The following is an 11954-nucleotide window of genomic DNA, read 5'->3' on the forward strand; positions in this document are numbered from 1 at the left end:
AGTCCGATTCAGATGATTAAGAAGAGGAATTCGGGATGTTGGACATTGAAATAGTGCAGCTATTTAATTCAGATACAGAAGATAAAAACTTTGATGGTTTTGTGGCGGAAGAATTAATATTTTGTTCAAAAAATGTGTCGAAACTCACTGTTTCACTGTCATTTTTTACTGTATGTTTCAGCATGCGCCTAATAATACGGTGCGCCTTATGTATGTTTTAAATACAGAAATAGCACCCATAACTGAGACTGCGCCTTTTAATACAGTGCGCCTTATGGTTGTGAAAATATGGTAATAATTACGAACCGGTCGCCAGGAAAAGTGGCCAGGTCCATTTCATTATCTTAATCCATCAGAAATACATTCAGCGGTCATTTTATGAAAATTCAATATTTTACCCTATAATTAACTTTATATAATAAAATGAAATATTAATGTTAATAATAATACAATAATAATTACTTATTACCTAAAATAATTAGTGTCCCTTGACGTTTTCAAGCCAAGACGTGATGGCACATTCTCAAGTCATATTCCGCTGTAGTGAAAACATATAATAAAGCAATTTTTCATCAAGAAATTGATCCAGACCTACTTTGTAAATCTTTGTAAATATTCTTTTACTGAGATTCTGTCGCCTGGTGAGGAGGATTCCGAAGAACAATTTTAAGTGAGGGGCGGGGGATCAGTGAAGTTTGATTGTTTTTTTCCCCACACATTTATGTTTTAATATTTTAATTTTGATCATATTGGACCCCTACTGAAAAAAAATTATTTCCAAAAATTTCATATATCAAACCGCACAGTAGAAATTACATTAAAAAATGTATCCCGTCGGTATCACGTGATACTGTAAAGGCTGATGGAATACATTTTCCGAGTTAGGGTGCTCGCTTGTACACTACTTTTCGCAGTGCATTGTGGGATACATTGAGTGCACTACATAGGGTACAGTGATGCTCACTAACATTTCGGACACTATTTCAAAATGGCGTGTGGACTGTTAAATATTAGATTTCTTTTGTGTAAATCCCTGTTTGTGCACGACCTGATAGCGGATCATCACATTGATTTATTTAGTCTTACTGAGACCTGGCTTCAGGAGGAGGAGTATGTTATCTTAAATGAATCTACTCCTCCTACCCATCTTAATGATCATATTCCTCGTGTTACTGGTTTAGGAGAGGGAGTGGCAGCAATCTATCACTCCAAGTTATTAATTAATCCTAGACCAAAAAATGGCTCCATTGAAAGCCTGACTCTTGGCATCAACCATCTGAACTGGAAGGCGGAAAAGCCACTTTTGTTTGTAGATGTTTATCGGCCTCCTGCTGGGCCACATTCAGAGTTCCTATCTGAGTTCTCTGATTTCATATCTGACTTGGTCCTTAGAACGGACAAAGTCATTATCATTGGAGACTTTAATATCCATGTAGACGTTGTAAAAGACAGCTTTAGAAATGCCTTCATTTCATTACTTGAGTCAGTTGGTTTCCTCCAGCAGATAAACCAACCAACTCATAGCTTCAACCACACCTTAGATCTAGTTCTGACGTATGGTGTTGAGGTAGAACATGTGTCAGTGTTCCCTCAGAACCCACTCCTGTCAGATCATTCATTGATCACTTTTACATTTATGATTCTGAATTATAAATTATATAGGATTCTTCTATCCTCAGAACACAGTCTTACTATAGCAGATGTCTTTCAGATAATGCTGTAGCTCAGTTTAAGGAAGCGATCCCTGTGCTAATCCCAGGACCACCGTGTGTTTCCCTAGGGATCAATCATTATAATCTTAGCCCTGCTGAGGTTGACTCTATTGCTGAAGGTGCAGCAACATCACTGAGAATCACGCTTGATTCTGTTGCCCCCCTGAAAAAGAAAATAGTAAATCAGAGGTGATGTGCCCCCTGGTATAATTCACACATTCGGACCCTCAAGCAGAAAGCGCGCAGACGAGAAAGGAAGTGGCATTCTTGTAAAATAGACAGCTACCATGTAGCCTGGAAAGACTGTCTATTAGTTTACAAAAAAGGCCCTCCATAAGGCTAGAACAACTTATTTTTCTCCTTTAATTGAGGAAAATAAGAACAACCCCAGGTTTCTTTTTGTGGCCAAATTAACCAAGAGTCACAGTGTTTTAGATCCACGTATTCCTTCTTCCCTTAGTGGTGAAGACTTCATGAGCTTCTTCACTGATAAAGTTCTAGCTATCAGAGAAAAAGCTAACCAGGCCATCCCAACAACTGGACCATCACCAGATGTGCTGACTGTGGGAACATACAGGTTCTCCAACGAGTCCTTAAACTCCTTCAGCCCTATATATTTTTCTGAGGCGTCATCGCTAATTCGGAAATCCAAGACCACCACGTGTCTTTTAGATCCCATCCCAACACACCTGTTGAAGGATATTTTACCATTGATAGGCAGTTCTATCCTGGACCAGATCAATTGTTCTTTAGTGACAGGTTATGTGCCCCGGTCGTACAAGGTGGCAGTGATTAAGCTGTTGCTTAATAAACCATCACTGGATCCTGATGTCTTAGCAAACTATAGGCCAATATCCAACCTTCCTTTTATCTCTAAAATTCTTGAGAAGGTTGTGGTGACGGTTGAAGGTTCTGTACTTCGACCAATCCTCTTCACCTTGTACATGCTTCCCTTAGGGAACATTTTTCGGCAGCATGGGATAAATTTTCATTGTTATGCTGATGACACTCAGCTTTATCTATCCATGAAACCAGAGGAGACAGAGAAGTTAGTGAAGCTTTAGACCTGTCTTAAAGACATAAAGTCCTGGATGTCTTCAAATTTCCTCCTCCTTAACTCAGGAAAAACTGAGGTCATGGTGTTTCATCCTGAACCTCTCAGGGATAGATTAGATCACATGATCACTCTAGATGGTATCTCATTAACATCTAGTCTCTCTTTGAGGAATCTAGGAGTAACTTTTGACCAAAATCTCTCCTTCAACTCACACATTAAAACAGTCTCTAGAAGTGCCTTTTTTCACTTGAGGAACATCACAAAGATCAGGAAGCTACTGACGTGACATGATGCTGAAAAGTTAGTCCATGCATTTGTTACTTCCAGGCTGGACTATTGTAATTCTTTATTATCAGGGTGTCCAAACAACTATTTAAGAAGCCTCCAGCTGATCCAAAATGCTCAGCCAGAGTTCTGACAGGTATTGACAAAAGAGATCACATAACTCCTGTACTGTCTCTTCATTGGCTGCCCGTTAAATTTAGAATAATTTTTAAAACCCTTCTTTTGACCTACAAGGTCCTCAGAGGCCGAGCTCCATCCTACCTGGAGGAGCTAGTGACACATTATTATCCCCTTACCCACCCAATAGACCGCTGCGCTCTAAGAATGCTGATCTACTTGTGGTTCCCAGAGTCTCTGGGAGTAGAATGGGGGGCCGAGCATTTAGCTACCAGGCCCCCCTGCTATGGAGTCAGCTCCCTGTCCAGGTACGGGAGGCGGACTCCATCTCTACTTTTAAGATCAGACTTAAAACCTAACTCTTTAAAAAAGCTTATTGTTACTAATTCTGTAGTTCCAGTTACTATTATAGACAGGCAAATTATCATACTTTGGGGGTCGTCTAATCATTAGGTTAACATCTTAGCTATGCTTTTATAGGCCAAGGCTGCTGGGGTCCAGAAACATGATCACCTGACAGGCCTCTGTCACCCCACTGGGTCATGGTTTCCTCTCCTCTCCTCTCCTCTCCTCTCCTCTCCTCTCCTCTCCTCTCCTCTCCTCTCCTCTCCTCTCCTCTCCTCTCCTCTCCTCCCCTCATCAAGCAGACTAGTTATGCTGATTCTCTTGTAGTTTTTCTGTTCCCCCTCCCTCCCTTCTGTATTCATTTACAGGTATCGCCGCCTTCGGAGCTGCATGATGACCTCTGGCCCCGCTGACCCACTCGGCCGGTGGCTTGCATAAATAGTATATTTTTGTATGTGTTTCTGTGCTCTGTGCCCGTCCTCTCCTCTCCTCTCCTCTCCTCTCCTCTCCTCTCCTCTCCTCTCCTCTCCTCTCCTCTCCTCTCCATTCTATCCTCTACCTGCCCCCCCCCTCTCCTCTCTCTACCCAGCCAGCCATCAGCAGGAGTGTCTAATTTTGATTGTAAAAGACGCTATATAAATAAAGATTGATTTGAAAGTCTGGCTTGGATACGGCCTTCGAGGACTGGATTTGCCCACCCCTGAATTAGACTGAGAGTGTGAGACTGAGACTTTAACTATGTTCCCTGAAGGCAACATGATTTTGGGATGGTCTCAGCCTTCATTGTAATGTTGTCACTCAACATCTGTTAACATGCCCCCTCCCAAGTCAGATCAGAGCCATAAATCTGTACCTCAAAAAGTATGAAAGATTCTGTATTAAATATTAGTTTTTGATCTAATGTATTTTTTTTCTCCAATGACAAAAGTCCTGCAAGTCCTGAATCCTTTCTACTGTCCTCCTGCATTGTCAGCACTAAACTCGGGGGGGCTGATTAGAGGATACACAAGGAAAGCACCCAGTACGTCTGGTGAACCTCCTAACCTCTCTGTTCTGACGCGCAGCAATATGCTCACTTATCTCAACTTGAGGACCAGGGATGTGCTCCCCCAGCACTTCTGGTGGCCCAATGTGAATGAGGACATTCACCGCTTTGTTACAGCCTGTCCAATGTGTGTCAGCACAAATCATCGCATCGGGCTCCTGCTGGTTTCCTGGGGCTTTAGGAAACCAGCAGGAGCCCGATGATGTCCTCATCCATAGTGGACCACAAGAAGTGCCAAGAAGTGGTCCCACATTTCTTCAGGTTTTGCGGGACTTCCTCCCTCCAGTGTTAATTTCTCACAGGGGGCCACATTCTTTAACAAAAAGTATCCCAAATAAACACCCTTTTGTTGCAACTGTGGCTCAAAGGGTGGAACAAAGTACAGGGACACTGAACATTCTGAAAACATTGACTTTTTATTTAACTAATCAGCCAAACCAAATAGGAAAATCATTAATTTCCTAAAGAAAGGTCTCAAATCAAGATTTTAGTACTGATGTACTTTTCTACTACTGACATATCCCTTAAGGTGACATTATTGCAGCTGCTCATTATGACTTGCAGAACATTTATTATATCCACATTGTTTTAATACCATTTCCGAGTAGTTAGATTAATATTTTATTTTTATTTTCTCAAACAGACAGTCCTTCCATTGAAGGCAGGTACAGCTGGCAGATCATCATAAGTGAACAAATTGATTCATTACTAACAGATTACTCATGTGCAGCTCATCATGTGTGCGTTTCATCTGTGGAGTTTCATCGTGCGGCAGAGGTCAGAGAGACGAGTGCTCAAATAGGATGACTTTTGAATGGTTGGACAGACTGGACAGTCTTGAGGGTTTGAAAACTCCGATTCGAGAGTACACGTCCGCGTCTGAGCAGGCCCCCCATGACAGGTGAGGGCTGGGTGGAGTGGACTGGATTACAGGTGGAGGTAAAGGCAAACCATGTACAGGTGGCGGTGGAGGAAGAGAGGGTGGAGGCATTACAGGAGGTTGTGGGAGTTGCAGTGGGGGTGGAGGGTCCTCTGCAGGAGGTGGGAGTGTTACTATTACACTAGGTGTTGCATTTTGGAGAGGTGGTGGTGCTTCAGGAATATGAATCTTGGTTGATTGCTCCTGAGTTGGCTGTGGATGTTTGAGTGTGTAGGTAGCACAGTGGAAAAAGCTGTAGTATTCCAGGGTGTTTCTCGCCCTCGCCAGCCTCAGCCTGCAGGACACAGGACATAGTTTGATATATTTATGAAGGTTGTACTGAAATGAAGCTCAAATATTCAGACATGAGCTTAGCTATCATGCACTGAAGATCTAAGAATCCTTTTGGTCCTTTTGCAGTCGAGGAAGCCAATTATTTACCACATATACCACATCTGTTCTTTCTGTAGGAATGATTTTTTATAGAAAGGCAATAAACAATTTTCACACTTCTGTTCACTGTTGCGCACTGTACACCAAAACAATTGGCACGTGTTGTCTAGTTTTGCTCCAGTAAGGCATATACATGCCGGATCATATAGATTTCCCATTGTACTAATTGTGTGTCGTAGTTGGATACAGAGAGCACTGATATGAAAAACAGATGAGGTGTTCCATTTGCCATTTAGTTCAAATATAAGGCTATATGAGCAACAGCTTTGTTTACGTTAAATTGATAAATAAGAAACTTAGATCCCCCTTGTCAAAATGCTAAAATTTACAACAAAATACAGACTAAGACCTAAACACCTGGATTTTATGTAATTTGGCGAATGAATCACAGCTTCACTGGTCTGCAGAGGTGCCATTCACTGATGAAGCAATACAGACACAAACCCACCATGACCTATTCGGAACCATAACGATGCTTTAACGGGCAGATTTATGTAATAATTAGTTTATTGGCGTGTCAAACAATAAGTGATAGAAACTGTCAAAAGCAGGGAAAATACATACTGCACAAGAAGATAGCAATTAAATAAATCTTATGTTGAAAGAATGCCATGCTTTTTTTCCTTTTTTTATTCACAAAGATAAACCTTCTGGTTGATTCTGACCTTAATTGTATTTAATATCAATTCACAGCAGACCCATTCAGAAGACAATGGTTTATGTTTGCTAAAAGGTTACCATTGCTGTGGTAGAAGCCTGCATGTTTCAGGAACCAAAGAACATTTGCAATTTTATAGATTTCCACTGCCCATACTCTGACAGGTCACCATGTTCCTAAGCTACACACCTGTGTCTCAGCTGTAACATTCTGTACAACAGCAGCAGGATTACAACTCCAGCCAGAGTCAGCAAGAGCATGGATGCCCTCATGTCTAAGCTCCAGCATAATTTCCCAGTCGATGTGCAGCTCTTGGAAGGCTGTTGTGACTGGACTGGTCCATCCATACCTTCTTTAGGATTCACGACTGCCTGGACCAGTGGAAGATGCTTTGTGATGGACTGTGGAAACATCTGGAGATCAGTTTTTTATGACACCAGTCCCTCTGTCTGTCTGTCTGTCTGTCTATCTATCTATCATATGATCTACATTACTGACTGTATATCAAATCTAAATTGATAGTAAAATAACAAATATATTAAAATGACCACCCAAACCCAAATTCTGTGTTCTTGCTGCAGTAACATGTAAATGGGTTGTTTCTGCTGGCACTGGTAACTCTTCAATGTCATTAAACAATTATGTTAATCTCTCCAGCCATCTCTGAAGCCAATGACTGATTAGTAAATACATGTGTTCAAAAGCTTCAGTAAGTGGTGTTGTGGCCATTCAGGGACAGTGATCACAAACCGTGAGCTCAGTCTTGAGCCACTCAAAAATAATTGATGTTAGAAATAGTTATGTTACATGTGGTTTTTCAAAGTTCCTGTCCCACCAAAACACCCTTATGGACCTTTAGAATCTTGACTCTTCTCTGGACATTGATGTTGCGTAACTTTTCAGTTGTTTCTATCTGGAATCCCCGTATTTAAGTGCTTAATAATTGTTGTAATCATTCAATTAATGAGCAAATATTCTATTGAAATAGTTGGTGCTGTATTGTTATTCTGTTTAAAACATATCAGGTGATTCACCTGATATGTGCCTAGAGCCTAGACAAAAATGCACTGAATGCCTCCTTCCCATCTACAACACTGAAACTAAAACACACAGAAGGAAGGCTTACAATGTCTCAATGTATACTGTTACACACAGCGATAAAGAAAGGAGCAAAGAATTGCCAACTTACGTATATCTGTTGATGTTGCAGTAGTCACGTTCACAGAGAAAACAGAGAAATTAATGTGTTCATGACTTTTCAGGATAAAATGTTGAATCCTATGGACATGCTAGTGGGAGGAAGCCATTGAAAGCCTCAGGAAACAGTTCACTTCCCGAACACACAATCCAGGGATGTGACTGGAGACCACTTCCTATCTCCATGGTTACAGGAAACTGGTCAAGGATGTCTTTTTGGCCTGCACTTTCAGTGTGGGCCAATGCAGATATTTGTTGTCACAGCAGATTGTGAACACACAGTGAAGGTCTACCTCCAAGATCAATTAGGCAGAGATGCACAGGATTGAGTTTTCAGCCTGAAGAATGAGATGAAACATCTTCAGAAGTATTTTTTATCAAAAGTCTAATTATGGATCTGAAGTATGAAGCCTGTCAAATGCTGCTTCATGAACAGTAAAGTGCAGAAAGTTTGGCAGCATATGCAACCGTGTTTTTGGGGTTAAAAAACACACACACACACACTGTAACTGTAGATATGTGACAGCAGCCCATATGTGAGAGAAATGTTACATTTATTCATTTGTTAGTTTGTCTTCGGAAATCTTTTAAAGACTTCTTGACACACATGTAAAGGACCAACATGAAGCAAGTTTTTTTTTTCAAACTGATGAATCTATTGACAATTATGATAAGTAAACTCCATGAAAGAGACTTTCAGCAAACACAGAAGAACATAGTGTGGTCTTGTAGAAAACAGATTTTTGGTGAGTTCCACCTTTCCATAAATATCTTACATAACTGAAGAGGTTGTTTTGGATGGACACACTGCTTAAATTATTATGGTTTGGTTTGTTGAACTGTAATTATAGTCTGAAAAAGCCAAAAAGATGCTTGAAACAGTTGTGATCAGTATATGCTTATTGCTGTGCACCATACATGTATCCAAGGTAGTTTTCTTTGTCAAGTGGATTGTGTTTCTTCTCTTTGAAGACATTTCGCCTTCTATCCAGAGGCTTCTTACCATAAATGTAAATACAAACTAATTTTCTAATAAATTGCTCTAAACAAATTTTGTTTTAAAAACGACATGGATTAAAAAGGCTTATTTGATAAGGATTGATTAAATAAAACCTACATGTGTTGTCAGGACAAAATGGATGAAAGCTGCACACACAATGGTTTCAGTGTGTGTTCTGACAACATTCATGCAGGTCAAAATGTGGAGACTTGGTCACAGTGAATGGCTGACCGCTATCAGATTGAGCCAGTATTCAGGGGATGAATAAATGACACATGGACACTGAAAGAGGCTGGTTTCCGATGTAAGCCCACCTCTCATTTATCTGTCTAATAAGTTCTGATGTCCAGCCAAAACGAAAGCACAAACTCTCAGCTCTCACTCAATATCCCCACCTGGCACCTCCACAATTCTCTGATATTGAAGAGAGTAATATTAAAAGATCTGTTATCAGTCGCTCAGTTGTGGATAGATTGGTGGGGAGAGAGCTGAGAATACCAGCTTCAAAAGTGCTGAGGTGCTGTTCTGCTTTTCAAAACCACTCATTTATTTTGTTGCGTATTTATAAAGCAACAGTGGATGAAAACATCGTAAAGATGACCACTGTCGGCTGCTGATTTGGAATCTTGCACACGGTGAACAGCAGTCAAGGCATTTCTTTCAGCTAATCACCATAGATATTTTGATCTGTTGAGCAGCTTTGATGTGAAGAACTAATGTGTCTATTTCCATGGAAGCACAGAGCCACTCTTCCAGCCATGTGGTTGGAGAAGGAGCCTGGTGATTGGACTTTTCTGAGCGTGTGACTAGCAGGGAACTTGAAGTGTTCTCTGAGTGTCCATTCACTGTTAACCCACAATGACAGATACAACGGTGTCCATCTCATCACAGCAGCCTCAGAAGAGAGAAGAAATGGACCACTTCTTGTCAAAGTGACAGGTTGACCTTTCCCTGAACCCGCCCACATCTGTTCCCCCCCCCCCCCCCCCCCACCTCCCTTTCTCCCTCCCGCCTCCCGCCATTCTCCCTTGCCCACCTGTTTTTAATAAGGAAGGGCGGGAGTTACAAAACAGTTACAAATCAGTTTTGCCATAGTCCTGGCATATCCATCTGTGGGCAACATGAGTAGTTCTACATCCGTGATTGGTGAGACGGCTGTGACCGTTATAAGAGAATTGTGTGGAAAAGTAGTTGAAAAATCCACGGTGTTTGTACAGCGTTCTCAGGCGTCACCTTCTGAGCCTTTGCAGCAAGAATGGTCTTTGGAGCCTTATAGTCAAACAGGGAGTTTTGGGTATGTGTTCCGTTACAAGACGGGGGAGTTGATTCTCTATCAGCGTGAAGAATCTTCCACTGAGGGGCCTATGTTGTCGGCTACGATGTCTTCCAATGACTGGGGTGTGTTGAAACTGATCAAACCGGGAATGGTGTGTGTGACTGAAGAAGGTTGTGAAGAAAGAAACAACACAGAACAGAAACCTTCCACAGAACAAACATTTTGTGAAACATTTGTGAAAACTAGAGAAGAGAAAACTATTGGAGAAAGTTAGACTGTTAGAACCCTAACACTGTGGATCAGAAGAAAAGAGAAAAGAGTTGGTGGCCTCAAGTAAGAAATTTAGGGGCCTACGCTGTCTTCCGGTGTCCGAGGTGTGTAACTGAAGAAGCTTAAATCCCCTGGAGACCTGGAGGCCCTCCTGGAGAAAAACATTCTTAGCATGAGTTATATCGCCTGAACCTGTTGTTTGGTAGAGTTCCCGTGTAGGGACTTATCCCCATGGGAGCTACATCACCACCAGTTGGTCCACCGGGGCAGTCGTCAATATCAGACTTTTCGGCGCCAATCAACTTTTTTTTTTTTCCTTCTCGCCAAGCATTGTAAAGCGAATATATACATGATCATCTCACAGTCATTAGCTCAGTCCTCCAGAACTTCATCGGAAGCTTCACCGTCTGCGAGCGCGTGTAACAAACAAAGATGGCTGCAAAGATGACTACCGGTAAGCCTCAAATTCTTCCCAAACTTTTTCTCTGTAGTTTTCTAAATAGTTTTAGAAAACTATTAATGAATGAACTATTAATGATTAACTACTATTTACGAATAACTGTGTTTTAGAAGTTACAGTAGAGGTTCACCATATGCCAATTTATCCTGGTAAGCAATCCGTGATCTTTTTAACCTGAAAGTTGTTCTATTTTTATTCTAGATTTTTAAGTGTAACTTTCTGTATCTTTAAAGTCAGCGCCGATGAGTTTGAAGGAATAACCCTCACGCAAACAGACATTGGTATTTTACATACAGTTTTTTTTTGTTTTGTTTTGTTTTTTATGAACAGCTCAGTTGTTCATAGATTGCTGAAATATAACTTTTTATGATACATTTTTCAGATCTGTTAGCCAGGGCTGAAAGATTGGTATCCGAAGACAACCAAGAAACTGAAAAAGCAGTAAAAGCATTGCTGTGTTCTGAAACCCCACTCCCCGTGCAGGGGACAAATTGCTGTGTAACTGAAATTGGTGAAATTGAGATTGAGAGGGAAACCTCGGCACTTCAACATGGGACTGACTCAAGTAAGCAGACGAACAAACTCTCCAGAAGACGTGTGAGACAGCCAGGAGGACCGAAGTCGACTGTACAAGGTAATATATTTATCTGTGATTAGAAGTATATACAAAATATGTGCCGTTTTGATGATTTGTATTTTAACGATTTTCCCCTCTGTCTAAACAGAACCATCAAAACAGAACCTTCAAACGTGCGCCTCTCTGAGCACTGTGACTCCCACGGCCTTTCCACCCTCCCGTGAACCTTCTGCCCCTGCGAGGAGACGTAGAATACGGCAAGCGTGTACCACTCTGACCCCTGTACTTACAGCGGGACCCACGGCAGCTCCACTCTCGCTTTCACCAGATCCTTTCGAACCTGCGAGGCCGATAAGGAGACGTAGGAACCAGAGACACAAGTCTAACATTGTCAGGAGATTGTTTGATGGTATATTTTATACTATATCTTCTTGACTAATAATAATAATAATATATAAAAAAAATAATAACTCATCTCTCATCTAATTACAGATTCAGGGTTGAGATTAAACGAGAGCGTTCCTGAACCGTCCTTCGACAGGGTGGAGGGGGATACGGGGGGCAACGATCATTCCCAACAACA

At 41.4% G+C, this 11954-nt stretch overlaps 1 long non-coding RNA gene across 1 annotated transcript; it reads right to left on the reverse strand.

Annotated features, from left to right (window-relative positions):
- Window positions 1-4964: 4964 nt before the first annotated feature.
- Window positions 4965-7922, reverse strand: LOC105418626 (uncharacterized). Its single transcript, XR_965744.2, has 3 exons — window positions 7781-7922; window positions 6781-6992; window positions 4965-5775 (listed from the first exon to the last, which is right to left on the reverse strand). It is a non-coding gene; the product is annotated as an uncharacterized lncRNA (long non-coding RNA).
- Between the last annotated feature and the right edge of the window lie 4032 nt (window positions 7923-11954).

This window comes from Takifugu rubripes, chromosome 6 (genome assembly GCF_901000725.2).
Source record: "Takifugu rubripes chromosome 6, fTakRub1.2, whole genome shotgun sequence".
In the NCBI taxonomy this organism is placed as follows: Eukaryota; Metazoa; Chordata; class Actinopteri; order Tetraodontiformes; family Tetraodontidae; genus Takifugu; species Takifugu rubripes.